Source organism: Stigmatopora nigra, chromosome 11 (assembly GCF_051989575.1).
Source record: "Stigmatopora nigra isolate UIUO_SnigA chromosome 11, RoL_Snig_1.1, whole genome shotgun sequence".
In the NCBI taxonomy this organism is placed as follows: domain Eukaryota; kingdom Metazoa; phylum Chordata; class Actinopteri; order Syngnathiformes; family Syngnathidae; genus Stigmatopora; species Stigmatopora nigra.
In genome coordinates this window covers 4,961,930-4,985,451 of record NC_135518.1, presented here as the reverse complement: position 1 = coordinate 4,985,451, position 23,522 = coordinate 4,961,930, and the positions used below count along the sequence as shown (strand labels likewise).

The window sequence follows — 23,522 nt, the reverse complement described above, 5'->3', positions numbered from 1 at the left end:
GATTTTGTGTCAAAACCAACATTTAACTTGATTTTGAGGTGAAACGCTTGTTTTAGAAAATAAATATTTTTGGACCCTAAAGCTATCAATGAACAAGATTATTTTTCCAACTTTCAGTGCATTGGATTGTTTTATTAATGGACTCATTGTTAGTTTTTTTTAAAATAATCTCCTTAAATGTAACTTTGCAAGTTTAAAACTTGACTACTAATTACTACAAATCGACTCTTGATGCCTAAACACAAATGTACATCAAAAAGCATTGGGAGACTTTGTAAGTACATAAAAATAATGAATATTAAATTCACAAAAGATCTAATGTAAATGAATAAAATCTAAAATTCAATATTTTAAAAAATAAATCGGAAAAAACTAAAATTACTTAACAGTATTTTAGCATTCTTGGAAAGCATTAAAAATAAAGAATAAACCTCTGGCCACCACAATAACAAAACTAAAGTGTAGTTTTTGTACTTTTTTGGTTTATTTCACAAAGAAAACGAATGAGTTGTGGCTCGGCATTTTCCAATCAGTAAAGTACCCCTGCGTGAGAATGGACCTTTAGACAACTTTTAAAAGTCTTAAATGTTATGAAACCGACAGGAAGCCTGCATCATTATTTATATATATCTTCATATAAACTCATTGGCTGTGAATTCAAGCCCAAACCAGTTAACCTGGATGCTCCCCTTCCCTCAATTTTTTCGATTTAGGGCTCGCAAAAACAATTTCAAACGCAGTCTTTCTACGCCAAAGCACACTTTTCCATTTTGAGTCAGAGGATGTGAGATGAACTCCGACTCATAGAGACGTCAACGGCGTTTGTGGATGCAGATGATTTATGGCCTCCGCCATGGATGGCAACGAATTCACTTAAATTTGGACATGCCGCAACAAACCTTTTTTTTTTTTTTTTACTGACATCATTTTTCCAAGGTGCTCCTGAGCCCGAGCGGTAATAACCCGAGTATACATTAATGAGTAGTTTTATTATGGTACTGCCTGACGAATAACAGCCGAACTTTTGTTGTTTTCAGCGCTTACTTGGATCTTTTGATATGTCAAATTCCTCCAACTCTTGGGTTATTAAATACATAAAACCCTAATAAACACATTGCTTTCAAAAGCATGGCATGCATACTTAACTCTTAATCTCACCTGTCAAAAATGCAAAGTTTTGCCATTTGGTGACCTTGTTGCTATGGTAGCCATTTAACAAACAAACTGTCAAGGCAAGATACAGGAAGGCATTATAACAGCACATTACCTCACAGTTAGGATTCAACCTAGCCAAAAAGTTTACTACACAAATGATCGTGTAACCAAAATCTTACATGCGAGATGAATGTTATAAATGACCACAACTCAACAGGCTTCCTAACACACGCTTCATCAATGAAGCAACAAGTCAGTTCTCAAAGAAATTGAGATTGGTGACTTTCGCTCTCACTAGCAGCCAATGAGTTCGTAAAAATAAAAGTAGACAATAAGAATGTCGTGGGAATGCGACATTTGGTAGTATAATAGTTGCTATGTTCTCCTTGTCATTTGGCCACAATTCGATGCAGGAAACTCTTTCAAAAACGGTTATATTTACAGGTTCAAAATCATGTTGCAATTTATAGAACCTTATTTTTAAAAGCAAATATATGGCCATTCAAAGTCATTTTAACCCTAACCCTAAACCACTTCTGCGTATTCTCCAGTCTGACTTTGATTTATTTAACAAAGGGACAATACATATTAATGTGGACATAGTACATGAAGATATCTAAGGTAATAACCAAAAGGTAATTTCCATCATTAATCTCTTGGCCATGTTGATATTAAAAACACAAGATAAAATCAATGAGGCAATAGTAGGAAGGGAGAAAAAAAACAAAGAGCTGTCAAAAGTTAAAACCTAGATTGCAATCTAGATTTTTTTTAGTAAAGGGAGTATTAATTGTTGTTTTGTCTTAATGCTATGCAAATCACTTGTAGCAATTTATCCATCATTTATTAGTATTCGAAAATTCGAATTATTCAAGTCAAACACAACACAATTTATTTATACATGTATCTATTTATGTCCAAAATGTATTTTCCCGTGTCTGTATTCTGACCCTCTTGCTACTGTGACAGTAAAATTTCCTGAATATGGGATGAATAAAGTTATCTAATCTAAAAAAAAATATCATATATTCTTCATTATTATTGGTTTCTCCTTCAAGTCTTTTGTTGGCAATAGAAAGTACTGTGACAGCAACATTTAGCAAAACTTTGGAAGTTCGTGGGGTTGCGTAGAATGCAGAAATGGCGGCTTCTCTGTGAGAAATGAATATGAATTGATTTATAACCCTGTACAAAATGGACATGTAAACGGACAATTACAAATGCCTCCAAAAAAGTTGACTATTAACCCAAATAACATAAGTTGAATATTGGCTGCATGAAAATGTGATTATTGGCAATGAAAGAGTTAATGAGTCACTGTACTGAATGGAACAGCAATGCTTGTTTAAGCCACCTGCCATTTTGTGGAAATGAAAAGTATTACTATTTTTCTCATTTTTTTTGGCAGTCAAAGAACTGGAGTTTTGTCTGTTCTTTTTATTTTTGCTCTAGTAAGGAAGTAATTATCACTCATATGCTTCATGGAGCACTAGCTCATAGTTGACTGTGACCCGTTTGGTTGTATTCTCCAGTAGCAAGAACGATCATCTGGAGACCACATTGAAAGTTTTTAGTCTTGTTTAAGTCTCAAAAGTTTTTGTTCTAAGGTTTAGGCTGGTTGGCAAAGTGGACTCGCAATTCATTCTCGGAATTTGAAGGAAATTACCTTGGTAAAATAACTACCGTATTTTCACGACTATAAGGCGCACTTAAGTCTTAAATTTTCTCCAAAATAGACAGTGTGCCTTATAATCCAGTGTGCCTTATATATGGAAAAAAGAGAGAACCAAAAACGAAAAACCACCACTGTCGGATATTTAAAAAACACAAATGCCTGAACTGAAACAATACTGTTAAATATGCAGATGCCATCTTAGTTTACAAAATCTTCTATCATATAGCTCCTCCCCCACTGCAAGATTTCATACAAAAAAATCCAAAACATCCACAATGGCTGGCTCTAGAGGTGACTGTGTAGTGAGTGCTTCATACCTGGAAGTCAATAACAATTACCGAATTTTCATGACTGTAGGGGGGAACTTACGTCTTAAAATTTCTACAAAATAGACAGTGCGCCTTATAATACAGTGCGTCTTATATATGAAAAAATATGTCATTCATTAAGGGTGCGCCTTATAATGCGGTGCGCCTTATAGTCGTGAAAATATGGTACCTTTAATTATTATCTTCCCACCATCCCACCAATGGATGTAAACCTCAACAACATCAGGAGAAAACATTCGTATATTTTAAAATGAAATTTTAGAGTCTGGGCCTGGTCTCATATTGACTCCCCAAAGTATTGGTCATGTCTCAAGTCTTGCTCTTGTTTAGTGTGGTCTCAAGCAAAAGAAACTATATCTCAGATCGAGGTGGCTGTATTCCAACTACAAGCTAGTTGTTTTCAACTATTATCGCTGACTTGAGTTCTCCCCAAGTACGTTCTCAGTGTTGGTTCATATCGAGTCACATCTACATTCTCTTATGAACATACGCTGAAATACAGAAAGCACTAATGAAAAGAGACGTCAACAAGAGGCCTTTCACACATACACAAATTAAAAAGAAAGAAAAAAAACACCCCAGGCTGTTTTGTACATGTGGAAACCTCTACGGGCCGCATGACCTGCAATGTGTGGGAATACAAGATTCTGCCAGTGGAGTAAAAGTCATCGGTTAGGAAATGTAAAGAACATTGGAATTGAAAGCTCAATAGAGGAAATTCCAACTTTAGCATTTGGATACTTTCAACATGATTGCGAGGAATTGTGTCTAACGTCATTTTAGCGCTCTGTTGTTCTCCGAGGCTTCGTTTGGCTGCGTTCGATATCCTCCTCGGTTCAGGTTTTGGCGCAACCATTGTGATGTTTGGCCGAGTCTCTAATCGTTGTCACTCGCATCGATCCCCAATGGCTTCTTCGTATCGAAATATTCTCACATACGGCAAAGAATAACAAAAACTTGCCATGACCCGAAATCAGGTGCTGTGGGTTGAGCCGCCTATTGGCCAATTAAAGCTCTTTTGGGCAATTTCTAAATTATTTCATTATGCTCAATGATGTTTCCATGGAGGATAAATACAAAGCTTGTGGAGGAACATTGTAAAATGAAAGCAGATTACATTACGTGTTGTATAAACACAATTACCGAAAGGTCAGGACACGACATGATCAATTGAGGACAAATAGATTGCTTAACCTGACTGTTTTGGAATTGCTTTTTAATGTCTATTAAATTGTGTTTTACTTAAGCGCATTTATTCCTATAACTGCGATCTACATCAAACACAGACGAACTAGAATGTCTATAAATTAGTGATCACCGATCAATGAGTTAACGGTGCAACCGAGGGTTATCATCCTCAGTTGAAAGAACACATTTTTATTTTGTAACTCTGCGTTTTGGAACTACAAACAATATAGAATTTGACTGGTTGTTATCGTATTTGATAGCGCTCACAATTTAATCTTATTTGGGAACAAAATTCATAGCCAACCTCTCTCTAAAAAAAGAAAACACAAATCTGTAAAACTCGAGTCAAATATTGCTCAGATAAAATTTAATGCACAATTTAAAACCCGGTCATCCGGGAGGTACTCGGAGTAGAGTAACTGCTCCTATGGCTCGAGAGGAGTCGGATCGGGCATCTGATTAGGATGCCCCCTGGAGACCACCCTGGTGAGATGTTCTGACTCTAGGATTACTGGAAAGCGTCTGAAAATATATATACACCCCAATTTTCTCAGCTACTATAGCTTTTAGTGGCGTTCTTTGCCCCTCTTTTAATGAGAAATTTCAATATAAACTGACAGATCTACCAGATCCGCTTTGCATCTGGTTGTCTCTGGGAACCGTAGAACTGATTGGACGACTTACGGTGGTCAAAATGGTACTACAGGAAGGAGCGTCTTGTTTGCAAGAAAAGATCACTTCAGGTCGGCAAAATTATTTGTAAAAGAGGAGAAAAAAACAAGGGTCAGACAGTCCTCTGATGAATAGTTTAGGGCCGTACCATTTGTTGGTCTTGGATCTTGTTTATGTACACTTCCATTATGTCACAGTGGATTAGTTCTAGTCAGTCGTCGCTAGGCCAATATTAGCCAAGACTCCTATTTTCCTCTAACGGTGCGAACCAGCTCTGCTTAATTCTCTTTTCAGCACTGTCAAGTCACCCCCTTTCCCCTTAACCAACAGCAAATACTGTGAAAAGTTCCAAACAAAAAAGGCCTCTAGCCTGCTTTGAGGTATGTTTGCAAGACGTCCAAATCACAGTGTTTAAAAAATAAATAAATAAAAAGAAAAAGCCGCTGCTGAGAAATTCAACAACTCCATAATAGGTCAGTGAACGCAATGGCTTTGTGTGCGATGTTAGCAGGTCTTATTGGATGCGGATTATTTGTTTGGCTCGTCGCACTCCCATCCATTCTGCTTGATTTAGAAAGAATGCAGAGGCAGCCAGTTCTTTCAGCAGCGTTTAACAAAGGTACGCTGTTTCTCACACATGCAGCAACCCCCGGGACCGCCTCACCCCAGCCGCTATTCCTGCAGATTAGCATTGCAATGAGCTGCACATTGCCGTGAGGCAAACACGAGCCACCCTATAGCGCACTGCCACTGTTGCGTTAGTACTCAAAAGGAACTTGAAATCTCTTCAGCTCACGTTTTTGCAAATATTTCAGGATATTTGGAATTTATGTCACTCATATTTATATTGAGGGATTATCTATTGTACAAGTCACAAATAAGCTTGATTATTTTATTGTTGTTGTTGTTGCTGTGGTTGTTTATCACTATGTATTGAATGCAGACTCCATATTTTTCTTCCTTATTGTTGCGATGCTTTCCAAAGCATCACTGGTAATTTCCACACACAGATATAACCTTCAATTCCAACGATGACTATCTCTTAATTCCGAAAATGTCTTTCAAGACATTTTGGCTGTGCCAATACCCAACAATTCTAATGACAGTTATATTCGTCATCTCCAAAAACGGTTATAGTCGTCAAATCCAATGATGAAAATCTCAGAATTCCAGGGACAGATTTTGAAAATACATCCATCGTAATGACAAATATATACGTCAAATCCTTCAATTCCAATGAAGGATACATTTGTCAAGTGTGATTGGAGTTAAGGAAAAATGATCAACCAACAGAAAGTGCATCCTACACACAATTTCTGTGGAAATTACATTTTCTAATATACCCATAAATATTCCATATTTTGGCACACAACATTAGAAGTGCTCTGAGGACTTGAACTGAATGGAATCGCAATTCTTCATCTTTCTCTGCCTCAGGTCTACCAGTAATTTTATGTAAAGTCGCAGAGTACCCCTGCATGACATAGTGGAGAGAATTTTAAATAATCCAAAAGTATTGACACTGCACGGAAGGGGAAATTATTTGGTGTCGGTTTTGTTATTTTTTTTTTTACATTAAATCACAAAAAAACCAAGATCTGACTAGCCATCATGAATATCAATCAAAGCCCAAATTTTTCTGAACTGGTTTATATAATGTAAATGCCAATTTATAATCAAAATACAAATCGCAGGGCACGAGGAGACGGACAACCATTCACACTCAGACTCATACCACGGAGCAATTTAGAGTGTCCAACCCGCTTACCATACATGGTTTTGCAATGTGGGGAAAAACAGAGTACCCAGGGAAAATCCACGCAGGCCTGGGAAGAATGTGAGAACTCCACACGGGAGGCCTGACCTAGATTCAAACCCAGAACTGTGAGGTTTTTAACCACTCATCCACATGGGCACCCAATCAGCCAACATTTTTTCAAAATTAAGTTTCGATTGACTGGAGAAAGGGTGTGAAACCCATGGCAAATGTAGTCAAGTAAGGTATCACTACCATTGATAGCACTAGCTTGCTAATCATTCCGACTGGGGAACATCACTGCAGGCCTGTCACAGTCAGAATGGATTGGACATCTAGCCCGGTCAATGGCTCTAATTTGCATAGCTAGACCAACTTCAACAAACGGGACAAAACTAGCGCAAATCCAAATTAAATTTGTTTAGCCTTGATGGAAGCCTTCTTTTATTTTTCTTGACACTCATCGTAACCCGACTGATTTGGAACGGCAATGTGACTTTCAGGTCATAAAGCAAAGCCAGACATTCTCTGCAGATTACAACCACATGGAATCCATCCATTCACCATCCACTCCGGGTGTGATGAGATGGAATATATTGTCTGTGAGATTGATGAAAAATAACCGCAATGTTTTCCCCTCCTCCTCCTTAGCTGCCACCATTAGGCAAAGCAATGTACCTTTAATGCTGTGGTCGGGTGAGAAATCTGACCTCGCCCGGGGCGGCGGCGTGTTTCTGCTTAGGCTCCACTGAGTGGGACCAGGCGGGGGTACGACATGAAAGGGGCTCTGTGTCGGGCCGCAAAGATGTGCGGCGCAAGTCTAATCGAGACCAGCGAGAGTGTGGATGGACATGAGAACGAGCTTGACACGTCATTATCGTCAAAAAGATTAGTGCTCTGTTTTCTTTCTTCAAGCGGGACTCAGTGGTCAGAATGAAATAACATTATCTCAAGGATCCACTACCACGCATAGAAATACTGTAGACTTATACTATGTTTTCAAGCTTTGTAGTAACACAACATACAGTGGCAATTAAACGCAAGGTTATGTCAAGTACAGAAAGGTCATTGTTAAAAGATCACTTAAAAACAATGGCATGTAAGCAACAACAGAGTAAAACTTGGTTCTCTTATTTGAATCACAATTTAAAAGGGATTTATGTAAAATGTAATATTAGTGGTTAGCATGTCAGCCTCACAATGGGGGGGGGGGGGGGGGGCTGGGTTCAAATCCAGGTTTGCATGTTCTCCCTGGAACTGCGTGGGTTTTCTCCGGGTACTCCGGTTTCCTTCCACATTCTAAAGACATGCATGGTAGGCTGATTGGACACTGAATCGAGCCTAGATATGTGTGAGCGTGAATGGTGACCAATTCAGGGTGTCACCTGCCTCTGGCCCAAAGACATCTGCGTTAGGCTCCAGCACCCCCCGCGATCCAAGTGAGGATAAAGCAATTCAGAATATGAGATAATATAATGCAGCATGAAATGCCATTAAAAAAGAAACAAACATTCATCTTTCATACCGCCCATCCTCGGGTCTTCGGGCGAAAGGCTGACTACATCCTAGACTGGTCGCCAATCAGCCGTAGGGCACACAGAGAGACAAATGACTAACTCCACCCCCAATCATACTGCCACCAGCGGGAATTGAGCCTGCGCCTGCCCACCCCGAGGTCAGGCAAGTAAACCTCTAGACCACAAGGCGTCTAAACTACCATGATGCTATGTAAAGTAACATTTACGGTAACATATCACAGATAAATGTATTCCATCAAAATTAAATTGAATTTAACATAACTTCTTTGCACATACCCAATGTACTGCAATCCAACCAATTCAAAAGCTAAAGATTCAAACCACAAACATGTGCGACTTTAGCACACCTTTTCACACCTCATATGATATAGCATCAATGTTTCAACGCTGTCTGTTTTTAGCAACGAAAATGTCAGTTATCACATCCAATCAAAGCAAATGCTTTCCAGGATGAACTGTACTCAACATTTAAGGTGCCATTTTATGATCACTGTAGCAGAGAAAAAAAAACACCTTTTCTATGAAGATTTTAGGCTGTCAAACCCATGCTGTTATAACAGAGGTCTATAACATACTACACGTAAAAACTATGACAACTAGGTAGAGTATTTGGGAAGAAAAAAAAAATCAGCACCACAATACCGATGCTTCTAAATATCAAACTTAAAAAGGACCCAAAACAGATAGTATACAATGGCGTTATTCTTTATGAAAGGCAAAAACAAAAAGTAAACAGTATTACATGCTCATGTTTCTATTAAATTGGTTAGTGATGTAACCAAACGCAGGATTTTTCCAGCACAAGTGTTCTTTTCCAGAGACAGCTTGTTGGAGGTGTTGATTCTTGGCAGAAGAGGATAAAATTGGACGCCGAAGAGGGGAAAAGAGGCGTTTTTTTTCTATTTTTTTTTTTTTTTATGTGGGAGGCACAATATCACAACATCACGCTTCTCCTGTGCGAGAATTCGACTGCTGAAAATGTGTGGAAAATATTCAAAAATGCTTTTAACATTTTAATACTCGATCTTTAGTGACAAGTCGAGTCAAACAGTGTTAAGATTGTCAAATTTTCACTGAATAATATTTTATTTTTAGAAACTCTACATCTTCAGAGCACTCTATGAAATCCATTGATGGCGCTAGATGTCCAATCATTCATTTCACGGCAAAACGACACTGAAAGACTTTAACTTCATTTTTTATTATTATTTATAAATGTATTTACTCAATGAAAATATAAAGAATAATATTTAAAAATCTATCATAGTTAATAATAATAAGATAACCCAATCATAACTTAGTTTGTTAATATTAATGTCCACAAAATGGGATGGCAGATGGAAGCAAGTTCTATAAAATGAGGTTGATTCCTTTTTTTAATGGCAAAAAAGTCACTCTCTATATAAAGGGTTATTCACAATCATTATGCTACATTTATTATTTAATATTTGGAATAAATTAGACCTTAGACAATGTTTGAATTATCACTGAATTACTTTCCTCTGACAAGCTGATGAGTAAGTAATATAAATTAAATTTTTGAACATTTTATGTATTCTTTAAATCATATTTTCTTTCTAATAATCCTTCAGGGATTAAAATTGCAATTGCAAAAACCACAGCCTTGACAAAGTGTCGCATAAAATATGTTCCACAAATCTGTGGTGCAAGAGACAACCACACAATTTATCATTGGGGATTGTGAGTTGGAAAGCAGTGACCCCAGGGCCACGGAGCTTCGGAACCAGCATGCCGACCAATTTTCTAACGAAATAAAACACCCAAGAAAAGGCTTAAAACCTTGAACCTACAATTACTCAGAGTAAACAAATTCATTTGATCATATGGCCCTCTGAGGACTTTTCCAAAACTCAAGGAAAAAGTTCCTCACTTGTGGTTTAAGATCTCGGGTCAAAGGTAAGCAAGAGGTCCACCGTGTTTGTGTTTACAAAGAAAACGACACAAGAGGATCCGTTATCCAAATCCCCGATTCCAAAGCAAACATCCCTCACCACAGGCGTACAAAGTGATCTGATCCGCCAGGAAAGCACCATCCATCTGGTTGATGACTGTTTACAATCCCCTCGGATTAGTCTTAATCCATTTAATGCGCCTTTCCTGAGAAAAAAAACACTCTTTGACCCATGTGACCTGCCCCTAATTAATGGATTTTGGACCTTTTTGTTATCTTTTAGCTGTCAAGAATTGTATCAATTGTTCCAACAAGTGTCCCATAAATAAAAAAGGTGCTCAAATCTATGGCTCTTTCACCATTCACCTGTAGAAAACTTTGACTGAAAAGTTGTACAAGTTTAACAGTGGTTGTCAAAATATGCTATCCAGTTTACCTCTATCGGAGCCACATCACAGATATAGTTTGATATGGGGTGGCAGTAACTTTTCATTCATTCCTTTTCTGAACTGCTTTATCCTGAATGGGGTCATTGGGAGTGCTGGAGCCTATCCCATCTGACTCTGGGCCAGAAGCGGGGTCACCCTGAATTGGTAACCAGACCATCGAAGGGCACAAGGAGACCGGCATCTATGCACACTCATACCCATACCTAGGGGCAATTTAGAGTGTCCAATGCATGCCTACCATGCATGTTTTTGGAATGTAGGAGGAAACCGGAGTACCTGGAGGAAACCCATGCAGGCCTGGGGAGAACATGCAAACTCCACACAGGTGGACTGACGTGGATTTGAATCCAAATGAAGCGATTTTGATTGACTGATTGATTGGACACCAAACAAGCTTCTCCTACTCACAAAAGCCGCAAACTATGGACACCCTGAATTGGTGGCCAGTCAATCGCAGGGGACAAGGAAACGGATAGCCATTCAGACAAATATGTAGAGGCCTAACCCTAACCCTAACCCACTCCACACAATGAGGACCAACCTAGGACTAAACTCTCGACCCCAGAACTGTGAAAACTACACACTAACCACTCCCACAGGACAGAATCCGATTGAGCAAAAAAGTATCACTTATAAATTGTTCATAAATATTTTAAAAAATAAATTTAATGTTTAAATGGTACTTAAGATTTAAATGTGTTTTTCCGTAGTCGAGTTGAATACAACTGAACTGTACTTGTATTAAATGCTAGCCCTAATCTGAAAACTGCAACAAAGGCTCAAATTAAGTTGAAGTGCTTTCGAAAGCTTGGAAAGCAAAGTTCAAAGTTCACCCTGCAGCTCAAGCCTGAGGGACGATAGAAAGGTCATGGGTGCGAGGTCACCCGGAATCCACAGTAGACGTTTTCATCATCTGCATTTCCTGCCAGTTCAAGGGACAGTGAACACATCTGCATGTGTGAACGTTCATAAAAAGCGCACCTGCTATCCAAAGGGGCTGTTAAAAACAGCAAGTTTAGATTATTTGGTGCCTATTATGTGTTAATATCTCGCCTTCCGGTGGAGTTTCGAAGAAACTTGCTTAACAGTAAAAGGGATCCCTGTAGGACTCTTGAGAAGTTGACTGATTACAAAAAAAAAAGTCCAAGCATGCATTCTTAAATTTCCACTCAACAACAAGACTTTAGATTTCACCTTACTTGTCCTACCTTGCAGAGATTTAAGGAATACAGTGGCATATTTTTAGTCTGACACTATAACAATAATCCAAAACCATCTTTTTTAGGGCATATTTCAACCCGGAAAGTCCATAGGTTGCTTTCTTTGGTTCGAGCCTTAATAAAATGCATCTTGCTGGGTTTTATATGGTTCCTATTCAGATTGCAATTGGTTGGCAATCGTCCCAGGATTTCACAACAAACCCACAGATATAAAAATGTTTTTTTAACTAAGAACACAGAAAAAATGATTTAAAAAATGGCAATTATTGATTTAAAAGGGGGAAAATCAGGAAATTTAATATACATCTAAACTCTTCATTTTAATTTGTTCCTAAAACAGAAAGTCGGCACTCATGATTTACTTTCCCGGGCCACACAAAATGATGCGGCGGACCAGATTTGGCCCCCGTGCCGCCACTTTGACACAAGAATTAGAGGATGCCGCTCAAAGAGGTTTTACGGTAATACATATACACATACATACATAAAAACTCTTCATCTGTCATTGAGGGCCATAAACGTCCAATCCATTTGAATGGGGAGAGAAACGAATGGGCGCTCGTTCATTCCCAGTTCAACGGATTAATATGGGGAATGGTTGAACGTTAATTTGTTGCCAACCTCTCTCAGGTGAAGTGGTTTGGACACTTATTGCCGTCATTGGTACTAAAACAAGATCCAATGGTGCAGGTGTTCCTAATCTTGTGGCTAGTGCATACATATTAGATAATGAGTCATATATATGTGTGCTGTCGAAATCTAAGCGCTCATTTCCAGGCCTCATTGATTGTAACAGCGACGAGCGGGCCGTTCCGCCCATGGCATTCCGAGGCGTCTGGACATGTTTAAAGCGCTAACTTTCATGTGTGCGTTTTTTTTTAATGCTGGTATGAAGATGAATGCCGATGGAGTGGGCATGTGGTTCTCATTAAAAACAAACATGATGTCAAACACAGTGAAAGTGTGGACGTTTCTGGTGTTTGCCAGCGACAGCTCGCTCGCACTCCATCATTTAGGAAGATTTCAGCAAAAAGAAAAGTCTCAAAAAATAAAAAGCATGTGAGTCATTCAACAGTTAAATTTTGCGCACTTAACCCCCAAGACCATAAATAGTAATCTTTTTGTGAGTCATGCCGCTGTAAACTTGTTATTCGCATCCAAAAATGGATGTGAGCAAGTGATTGGAGTCCCCGCAAAGTGACTGCAAAGGATTCAGTTTCTTGTTAGAACCACACTTTCCAATCTTTAAACATTATTCGGATTTGTCAAAGCAAGGGCTTCATTTGCTTTGAATGATTTTGACAGTGCATGTGTTCAAAGGAGCTGGAATCAAAGTTCTATTTACACAACGTGCTTTTTCCAGACATCATTTTAATAATGATCACATTTCAAAGCAAAAATTCATTATAAGGGAGCTGTACCGGATGGATTGCCCCCTGTTAACTACTCATTCACTGCCAATGACGGCGATAGACGCCCAAAACAGTTGAACAGGGAGATTTCACAGCGAATGAACGATTCCTGGTTTGAATGGATTGGATTTCAATTACTATTAATGGTAACTAATGAGTAACCATGCTGCCTGAAATAATTTTTATCATGCTTATGCAGTTTCTGTTTAGATTTCAACTTCACACTACATAATAAATAAAGTAATCCAGTTGCACATTTTCATCTTTGCCAAAATAACATCAATAACTACTAAACCCAAGAGCGAAAAAGAATATTCATACTGTGATGCTCTTCATATTAATGTACAGCAACCCAATCCTCTTCAGTGTCAATACAAAAAAAAATATTCACACTTCCTTGTTATGTCAATTTCATTTTATAAACTGCATATCCTCACAAGGGTCGCAGGGGGTGCTGGAGCCTATCTTAGCTGACTTTCAGGCATGAGACTGGACACCCTGATTGCAGGGCACAAGGGGACAGACAACTACACTCGCCTACACTCATATCTAGGGACAGTTTAGAGATTTCAATCAGTCTACCCTGCATATTTTTGGAATGTGGGAGGAAACCAGAGCACACGGAGAAAACCCACGCAACCCCAAATGTGAGACCGATGCGCTAACCACACGGAAGCCACGTTCTGTCAACGCAGCGCAAACACTTGACGAGGTGCAATATGATTAGTTATTTTTATCATTGTCCTGTCACAGGTACTATTTATTGGATGACGTTCATTAAAATTGCCTTTAAAATGGGAAAAATAACAATAAAAGGGTAGAATGGCAGTCTACCAAATCAGCGCCCAATCATTTCACTGAATTCATACCTATGGATTCTTTAACCAAGTGTCCTTAAACTTCATACGGATAAAAATTGTCGATTTAAAAACTGCTGCACAAAATGAATGGCTAGATTAAAGGTGAGGTTTCGGAAACCAAAAGTCCCAAATCCTTAAGTTAAATACAACTGAACTGTACTTGCTAACTACACTCTAGTGGATATGACAAACATTGCTTGAACATTTTAGTCATCATGCTACCACCACATTGATAACCACCAGTGTAAGCATTCTCTACTATAAATTCAAAATGTGTTCATAAGGTTAATTGATTGGATTGGGAGTAAATGGATGTCTATTGCGGTCAATGGCAGTTAGTGAGTTAAAAATAATACCCTTTGCATGTATAACAGTAGCTTGGAGGACCCTAACCCTGATCTATGTCTTTAACTAGATTCATGTGTGCCTTTAAACTATGAGCCACGTTTATGTCACACATGATGAAAAGCAGATTCTCCAAAAGTATCAGATAATTAGTTGATAATGTCATTCATCCTAACGACTGTGTGGTGCAAGGGGCCTCCGGCTCTCAAAATTTGGCTCCAAGATATGGTCTTGTTTTGCACCTCCCGTGTGTCATATAGTGAGTTACGGGGTATGCATGGTCACAGTGGCCCACTCGGAATTGCCAAGGCCTTCCCTTAGCTCACCTAAATCTCAGAAACACTCAACACCTCCATGCAAACGGAACCGTTTATGTTTATAAAAGTGGATGAAAATGGTGTAACGGAATTTATGATGGGATGTTCTCCTCGCTTGGCTTTCTGTTTGTGTGTTCACGCTGTGCAGGTGGAACGCTAAATGGATTGACATGTGTTCCGACTCATTCATGGGGAACATAAAAATAACCCCATCGTCCCAGGAAGCGTCACTGCTTGAATTTGGAGATTTATCTCCCTTCTCCGCTTGATTGCTTCATAAGTATGAACATATCACATTATTGATGCATTAAATCAAATGTAGATCCTAAAAAAATGTAGAGCTGGAAAATGGATAAGAAAACAGATTTGATGTCCGATTGTAGTGGAATAATACTAGGAAATAACAAATTGGCTGCCGTTTACGGCAGAGGACTTTAAATCCATTTTGACTGGGAGTCAATAGTCAAGCACAATCCAATTCCATTGGACATCCATCGCCATCAATGTCAGTGAAAATGTCATTTCTATGATTGTCAATAGACATGAATGATTTAAGGGCACCAAGCAACCAAGATATTCAAAGCCAAACAAATACACAATACGTACTACTGAGACAAAAAGGAAATATCTACAGACCACTAGAAAATTCAAGAAAATGAGAACAAGTACAACTTGTAGTACTTGCTTTAAAATGTATTACAGGCACTCTCTCAATTTCTACAGCCTTCAAAATTAAAGTATGAAAAATATGTTAAAACCTGTTTCTGACATTGAAGGTGTTTTAATGAAATAGATGTTAAGAGTTCAAGTAGCATTGCGTAGTTGCCATGGAAGAGCCTACTAAAAAGCAATTTTGACACTAAACACAAACTTACAAAGTCAAAGATCGCAAAACCAATACAACTCTAAATAAAGATTACAATCAAACAGCATGTTTTTAAAGCACAAATTCCATTTTTTTGCCTTATCGGATTCCTTTGTGTAGACGTTCAGACCTCCGTTATCATATTCTGTACATAACGGCTGCCGAAGTGAATCGCGGACGTAGAAGAAGAAAAAAAGATGTTCCAAACAGCCTAAACATGCTGGGTAGATTGCCAGCCAACATGAGATAGTCTAAGCATAGATAAAACTTTTACAATGGTCTCTTCATGAAATTACTGCCTTATAATGAAGTTTTCTCCATGATTAGACATCTCATCTTCTAATCACCCGAGCTGGTCATCCTCACGAGGGTCGCAAGGGTGCTGTAGACTATTGCCAATAACTACGGGCAGATGGCATGGAAAACCCTGAATCGGCTAACAGCCAATCATAGGGCCCGTTGAAAGACTCAACCATTGATTCATTTACTAATCGATTACATCACATTCAACAACAAAAACGCCCCAGTGTAATTAACCAAGTCCAACTAGCCTACCATGCAAGTTTTTGGAATGTGGGAGGAAATCAAAGTACCCAGAAAAAACCCACAAAGGACCAGGGAGAACTTGCAAGCTCTTCACAACCTGGGTTCGATCCTAAGACCTCAAAACTGTAAGACTGACACGCTAACCACTCATCCCCCAGGCCACCCACAGACAACGTTTTGTTTTAAAATGATTTGTGTGATGGTATTTGTCTAAAAAAACAAATGTGCAAATTTCTTTCATTATGGCATGTAGCTAAATGCGGCCCCCAATTTTATTTCACTAATAAACATCAAATCTATTTGCCCACCTGCCTCTGTCTCTCTCTGTCTGTCCATCCAAAAGCCACCGATTCATCCCTCCAGTCTCCAGAAATCTGAAAAGGCACACATAATCTGTCAATTTTGTGTACAATTTACTAGACATTTAATCCATTTATTATACGTTTGTCATCTACCGTATTTTCTCGCATAATAGCCGCTTTCACGTATAAGCCGTCCCCTTAAAATGGCCCAAGAATCTTTGAATTTTACAATTTCTCCCTTCCAAAACGCACCCTGATTCACAATTTTCATCTCCATATTTACAATCATTTTTTTGGACATCTATTGACGTCAATGGCAATCCCGATGTACCAACACTGACCGCCTTTGTCAACAGGGCGTTTGGTCTTGTTGATTGACGTTTGATGGCTCCACACCAGAGAATTTGAGCACAAGTGCAATCATTTCTGTGAAACCGCACCATTCCTTTCGCATACACGTAGCTCATGTAGGGGAAATGACTGCTTAATTAATTTAATTAGCGCTGAACTACACGCGTTTCCTCTCTAATGACTTGACTTGCCAATTTCCCCCACCTCCTCTCCACCGCAACGCATCCGAGCGCCTCGTTCGCAGTAAATATAGCGACGGTACGAAGACAATGAGATTAAAAGCAGTCCTGGTTGGGTGGGAAGAAGCCATCGCTCAGATTTATGTCATTCCATTTTTTAAAATAGATCTCAGTAATTTGATTAAAAGGGATTGACGGCCTGGTGAGTTACTGTCAGCGTGCCAGAGGCCAAAGAGTGGTTTTGATTTCTCCCGAGAAGAATCCTTCACCTCCCTGGCAGTTCTTTCAATACGAGGCCAACGTCTTTCATCCCAGCCTCCGAGCCAGCTTTAATGCTTTGCAGATTCCTTTGCAGCTCCGACGATATTTTACCGTCATCGTTTTAGTGGCTCGCCGGATTGACTTTCAAATGCTTTTACGTGGTGATTTATGTCTTTGGACTGCACAAAATCCATGTAAGCGAGCGCAACAGGATGACCGGCTACGTGGGAAAACTGAGCCTCATTAACGCGTATAATGTTACTCAAGTTTGCAGGTGCATGACTATCTAGATAAGAGTGTGCCAAATATAGTTATTTATGATGACAAAGAGATGAAAATGTCAAGAAATATGAAAAATGCCTTGTTTTAGGAAAAAAGTGACTAACCACATGTACAGTACAGTTCATACCATAAATGTGGGACTTTTTTTTTGTTATTTTATTGCCCTGATCTGCTCATTTAACTCATTGGCTGCCATTGACAGTATTCTAAAAGTGCTATAAAATGAATAGTTTCTACATTGACCACATTAACATTAATAACACAAATAGTCCACAGCATTCTTACAATGTTAATGTTTTTTATATATATAAATTAACATTGCTGCCAATGACGAGGATAGCCGTCCATTTGGAGTTGGCTGATAGCTTTCTATCACTGTCTAAGGATCCATAGTACTGTCAATCACTGTGATTAGAGATTTTGGGGGGCTTGGTCACTTTTGGGTGATTTGGGGGGCACTCCTGGGTCACTTTGTTGATTTTGGCTCAATTCCACCTCACTTTCTATGGATTTTTGGGGCATTTTCTGTTGATTTGCAATCATTTCTTAAGTGACTTGCTGTCCATTCTGGATCACGTCCTGTGGATAACAGGTCAGTTCCTGTTGATTTTGGGGCATTTCAGCATCACTTCCTGTAGATATTCCATCTTTTTACCCTAATTTTGGGGTATTTTTTACATCAGTTCCATAATAAAGAACAAAAAATTCCCACGAATGATAAAATAAACCACTTCTTCTGCGCCGTAGTAAATGGATAGCGTTTCGATTGCTGTCAGCACTCAAAAGAAGGATTGCATGTATCGCCATCAATCGCAGCCAATGAGTAAATAGCTAATAAACTTAATGACTTTGAGACAAACCACTTAACGTCACAGGTTTTGATCATTGCGCCAAGTGGTACATGAATTTTTGATCACTGTCATCAAGAGACATATGACGCACTGAGCCTAAGCAGATGTGTAGCACCATAAAAAAAATTTATAGCTTCACTCAATAATTTTGCTTTACCACAACTGAGAAAACCAAATGAACACGTATCTGTTAGCAGATAATTTATCAGAATTGAAAGGACGTAAAATACATTCATTGACAGCCTCTCACTGATTTGTTTATCCAGTTCTTGAACAGGCCTGTTCCCAAACAGGATATCCTTGTTTCATTTCTGGATTTGAATTGGGTCAAAAAGAGTAAATTCAGCTTAAGTGACTTTTATCTTGCACCTATATGAAACAACAATTTTCATCAGAAAGGGAACCATGAATTGGCCATCCATAATTCAAGAAGCAATCAGTGTGGTGACGAAAAACTGCTGCATGATTTGTTCCCTGGCGCTGACCCGCATCAACCGCTAAGAATAGCACCGATGTCTGATGTGTCTGGTTAATGTTGATGGCAGATAGGTCAACATCAAACACACTCTCCACTTCCTGATTCTGTGGGCATGGGTGTCAAATTCAAGGTTGGGGGCCAGGTTAAACCCGGCACATCCTTTTGTGTAGCCAGCAAAAATGAAGAAAACCTGCATCCAATTGATGTTTCCTGCTAAAATAAAATTCTAATGGATTTTTTTTTGTTCTCAATGATATTGAAGATAGCAAAAATCATGTACTTTTAATTCTTTCCATTATACGCCAAATCATGTGGCTCTATTCACTATTCGGTTGTGAATTTAAATGAGTTTAATGTTAGTAAATGTCCAATCCATTTGTTCCTTTGTTGATTTGCCATCAACTCTTATTTTTAAAAATGCAAAACAAATGTAAATTGAATATTTGCTCTTCATCCTCCTTTGTTTAGGGTATAAATGTTATTTAAAAAAGAAAAGAAAAAATAGGAGTAATTCCAAAACCTTTAGGTCAACGTCTCCAAACACGAACTATAATACTAGTTGCTACTGTATTTATTAATATTTTAGTTGTTAATAATTGTGGCTAAGGAAGCCATATCTGTGATATGGTGTGGTGTTGTGGTTTAAAAGATGAAAAATGAGGGCATAGGCTATCCCATTCTACATATTTTGTTGTTTTGGCCTAAAGGCTTTCTGCTGGTGTAAAACAATGGTGGCTAAGAGTTGCTCTGTCTGCTTCTGATTAAAGTAAGCATACCCTGGTAGCAAGCGTGCTTCTGCATTCCTAGCTCCACCTCACCGACTGTGCTTGGCTTGTAAGGACACGTTTACATGCATGGAACAAAAAGACATATTTCCCATCGAATCGCTCTTTTTGTGAATAAACCCCTTACTGACAAGAATGTGGAAGCATAACTATTTCCTATGGATTTTAACTCAATATAATGCCGCTTTGGCTCTACGTCTCTTTGTCTTTGTTCCAATACCTCTTGAAGTGTCAATCATAGCAGGATCGTCAATTTCCGCATTTTCTGAAATATAAAGCTATATTTATCTGGATGAATATAGCTTTATTTTCACAGCGTTGTGGGAAAGTTGGAATCTATCCCAACTAATATTGGTGAAGGAATTACATTCATTTCTTTCAATTACAGAAATGACACAAGAGCATCCAAATAGGCACATTAGAAATGCAACAGAACTTTTGGAAAACCCAAATCTGATTGTGTTCCAGACCAAATACCTTTGAAGAAACCGACATATTAAAACGTGGATTCAGATCAGAGACGTAGAAATAGAGCCATCATTTACTTGCTCGTTCTTTACAGACAGTGCTAAAGAAGAATGTCAGTGTCTGGTGGGAAGTTATGAAATACGTACTTGTGCAAACTTGGATAGCAACAATTTCATCGCAGCGGGTGAAAAGGATGAGTGTCAGGTGTTAAACTTCAGACTTCACCACAATCTTGCCTCTGTTTCATCACCGATACAATCTGGAAAATTGGAAAAGTCATCAGTCAAATTTAATCCGATGATGTGTAAATGTAACTTGCAAAAGAGGCTTCAAGTAATTAAGAGGAGATTTGTCTCATTTCCAAAGTTAGTGTATCCCTAGACTTTAGAGGATCACCGTCAGATATTAGAAATGAGAATTGAAATACATTTCTGGAAATATGATAGGCCTGGGTCATGTCTAAGAATCAACCATCCTGTTTTGGGTTGCAGGAACCTGGAGCCTATCCCAGCTGACTTGGCCCAAATTGCAACTGCACAGTCGACTGGTAGCCAGACAATCACAAGGTATTTACTGAACTTGGGATTTTCACATTTGCGTCATGGGAGGAAGCGCTAGAAAGTGGATTCAGACCAGGAAAGTCCATACAGTTGGACCTCAACTTTTGAAATTAATTGGTTCCAGCATTTGTTTCAGAGCGGTATTTTATATGTAAATTCTTTAATATTTGTTCCACAATCCAGAAAAAAAACTAACTAAACCCTTTTAAAATGATCAAAATGTTGAATGAAAAATGTAAGAAACAACCAAAAATGAGGAAAAAAATAAGAACATTATTAAGTCATTAAAAATCCACCAGAACCCCAAAACAAAAACAAGTCCAACTCTTCAACACCATCACTCTATCTCTCTCTCTTTCATGTAACTCACACAGGGCAACAAAATTATATAAATAACACCTCAACATGAGAACCCAAATGTTTACAATATGCAAACAAATAATACATCTAACAACACAGCTACCCCAATAACAAACCCACAATTTCAAATCATGTTAGCCACACTAAGACATACTCAAGAAACAACTATGTGAAGAATCAGGAACTCACCAGCAGAGAGACAAGGAAGGTCATATATTGAATCACAAATTACTATTTGGTCACTTTAACACATAAAGCAAACTTTCTAGGTTTGATCTGGATCATACATGAATATGCCTTTAGATTCTACCTAAACAAAGCTGAATGAGTTCATTCAAACCCAACCAAACAACACACTCACCAATCTGGTGTCTTCCAAGTGTAATCAGTTGATTGCAGTCAGCTGAAATGAGAGTACAACCAGAGTAAACCAATCAGATTTGCAGGCCTTCTCTGTATACTTTCAGTTAGAACCAAATTGGCAGGATCAATGTTCAGTTACCCTAATATCTGGAACAAATTCTCAGAAAACATCATGTTCATGTTATTTTAAGTTTGGGTTAAGACACACTTAATCACTGCTGCCTTTGACTAAAAAGTATAATTTTCCAAAAGTTCTAAATTTGAATTGAAGAATGTAAAAAATTGCCTGCACGGGATACCCAATAAGTCATAATTGTGATGTGCACAGACATGCTGGATTTGCATCACTTACATTGGATAAGCTTACAAAATAAATGAAATACACACTAAGTATATAGTATGCCACACCCAACAAATGTGTTCATATACAATTGGATTGGATTCGGGAAATTTCATTGTCACAGTGGCAAAGGGGTGACAATGCAGGTACAGGAAAGACATTTTATACATGAATAGATAGGCAATGCATTTATATACATACACAAATGAATTTTAGGATCAACCGTATGTATACATGTAGATGTACAATCTAAATTGTACATGTACATGTACATATAAATTGTACATGTACATGTACATCTAAATTGTACATGTACAATCTAAATTGTACATGTATGTACATGCACATGCATATGCACATGCACATGCACATGCACACATGCACATGCACATACACATATACATATACATATACATACATACATACACATACATACATACACATACACACATACACATACATACACACATACACATACATACACATACATATACATACATATACATACATACACATAGATGTACATATATGCATAAGGTTGGTCCTAAAATTCATGTTAAAGAGCCTGATAGCTGATGGGAGGAAGCAAACTATATTAAAACTTGCAGCGTTCAAAGCAAGATACACAAGTAGCAGCTAGTTAATATCCCATAAAATGTGGTCGTTGAATTGGGCATCCAGGCCTATAGTTAAAATTCAGGTACTGTTTTCTTCTTTTTACGTTCATTTTTAAAATTCTAAAGATTTTTATGGCTTAGATCTCTGTGTGGTGCACATCCATCTTGATAGAAACATTATGGTTTCAAGCGGGGATAATCCACCGAATTGGGTGCTTGGTTTCAGGGCATTTGAAGCGTTCCTATTACTGCATGAAAAGTATGAATTTAAATCTTAACATGAACAATGTGAATGGCACGAACTTGAGTGAAATTGAATTTCCTCTTCAGGATACGTCTGAGACAAGTAGTTGCATTGAATACATTATAAAAGATGGACCCTCACCTCAATGTTAAATGGATATTTCTTTTCACATTTTAGTTGGTTTAAAGCAGGTCATTGCTTCAAATTAAGTTGTGAGTGTGAATAACCACCAGAGACTTATTGCATTGTTGGAAACCAAACTCGGCGTCCTTTCCAGCTAAACAACACCGACGCATTTTGGGATGCAGCCCACGGTGGGAAAATAAAGGTCCATGAATTGTCTGCTCAAGTGAGCTTTCCTGCTGGGGATATCTCATCTTTCTTTCCACAAACACTTACTGAATGATAGATATCACCTAGCACGTGTGCGTGTGTGTGTTTGTCAGTGGAGTCCTGGAGACGGCACAATAATCAAATAAAAACTTTGGCGAGTTCGCAGTCCCATCGTTGGACTTTTTTTTTTTTGGATTTGTCATGTTTTAACTCATGAGGTTTATAGCCGTCACGCCAAGACATTCCTCCACCAATCCTTACAAGAGAGGATGATGGATGAAGGCCCAAAATACACTGAAAATAAATGTTTGGCTTCGCTTGTTGCAATGCCTATGTAAAATGTACAGATATTGGTTTCGATGCATTACAGTCCTTTACAGTGTGTGGTTATGAAAATGTGTCTGCTTGTTGATTTATTCCATTTTAAGCTTGATATTGTCTTTAAGTTTGATCCCTTTCACATCTAAGTTTGCCAGAATCATTTTTTTAAAAACGTCTTGGAATACCTT

At 38.4% G+C, this 23,522-nt stretch overlaps 1 long non-coding RNA gene across 2 annotated transcripts in view; it reads right to left on the bottom strand.

Moving 5' to 3' along the window:
- The window catches only part of LOC144204345 (uncharacterized), a 63,843-nt gene extending 42,269 nt beyond the window's left edge, over window positions 1–21,574 (bottom strand). For both annotated transcript variants that reach the window (XR_013327872.1, XR_013327871.1), the window contains exons 1-3: window positions 21,478–21,574; window positions 20,343–20,455; window positions 16,548–16,613 (exon numbers count right to left, since the gene is read on the bottom strand). This is a non-coding gene — a long non-coding RNA (uncharacterized LOC144204345). The remainder of the gene's footprint in view (window positions 1–16,547; window positions 16,614–20,342; window positions 20,456–21,477) is intronic.
- Between the last annotated feature and the right edge of the window lie 1,948 nt (window positions 21,575–23,522).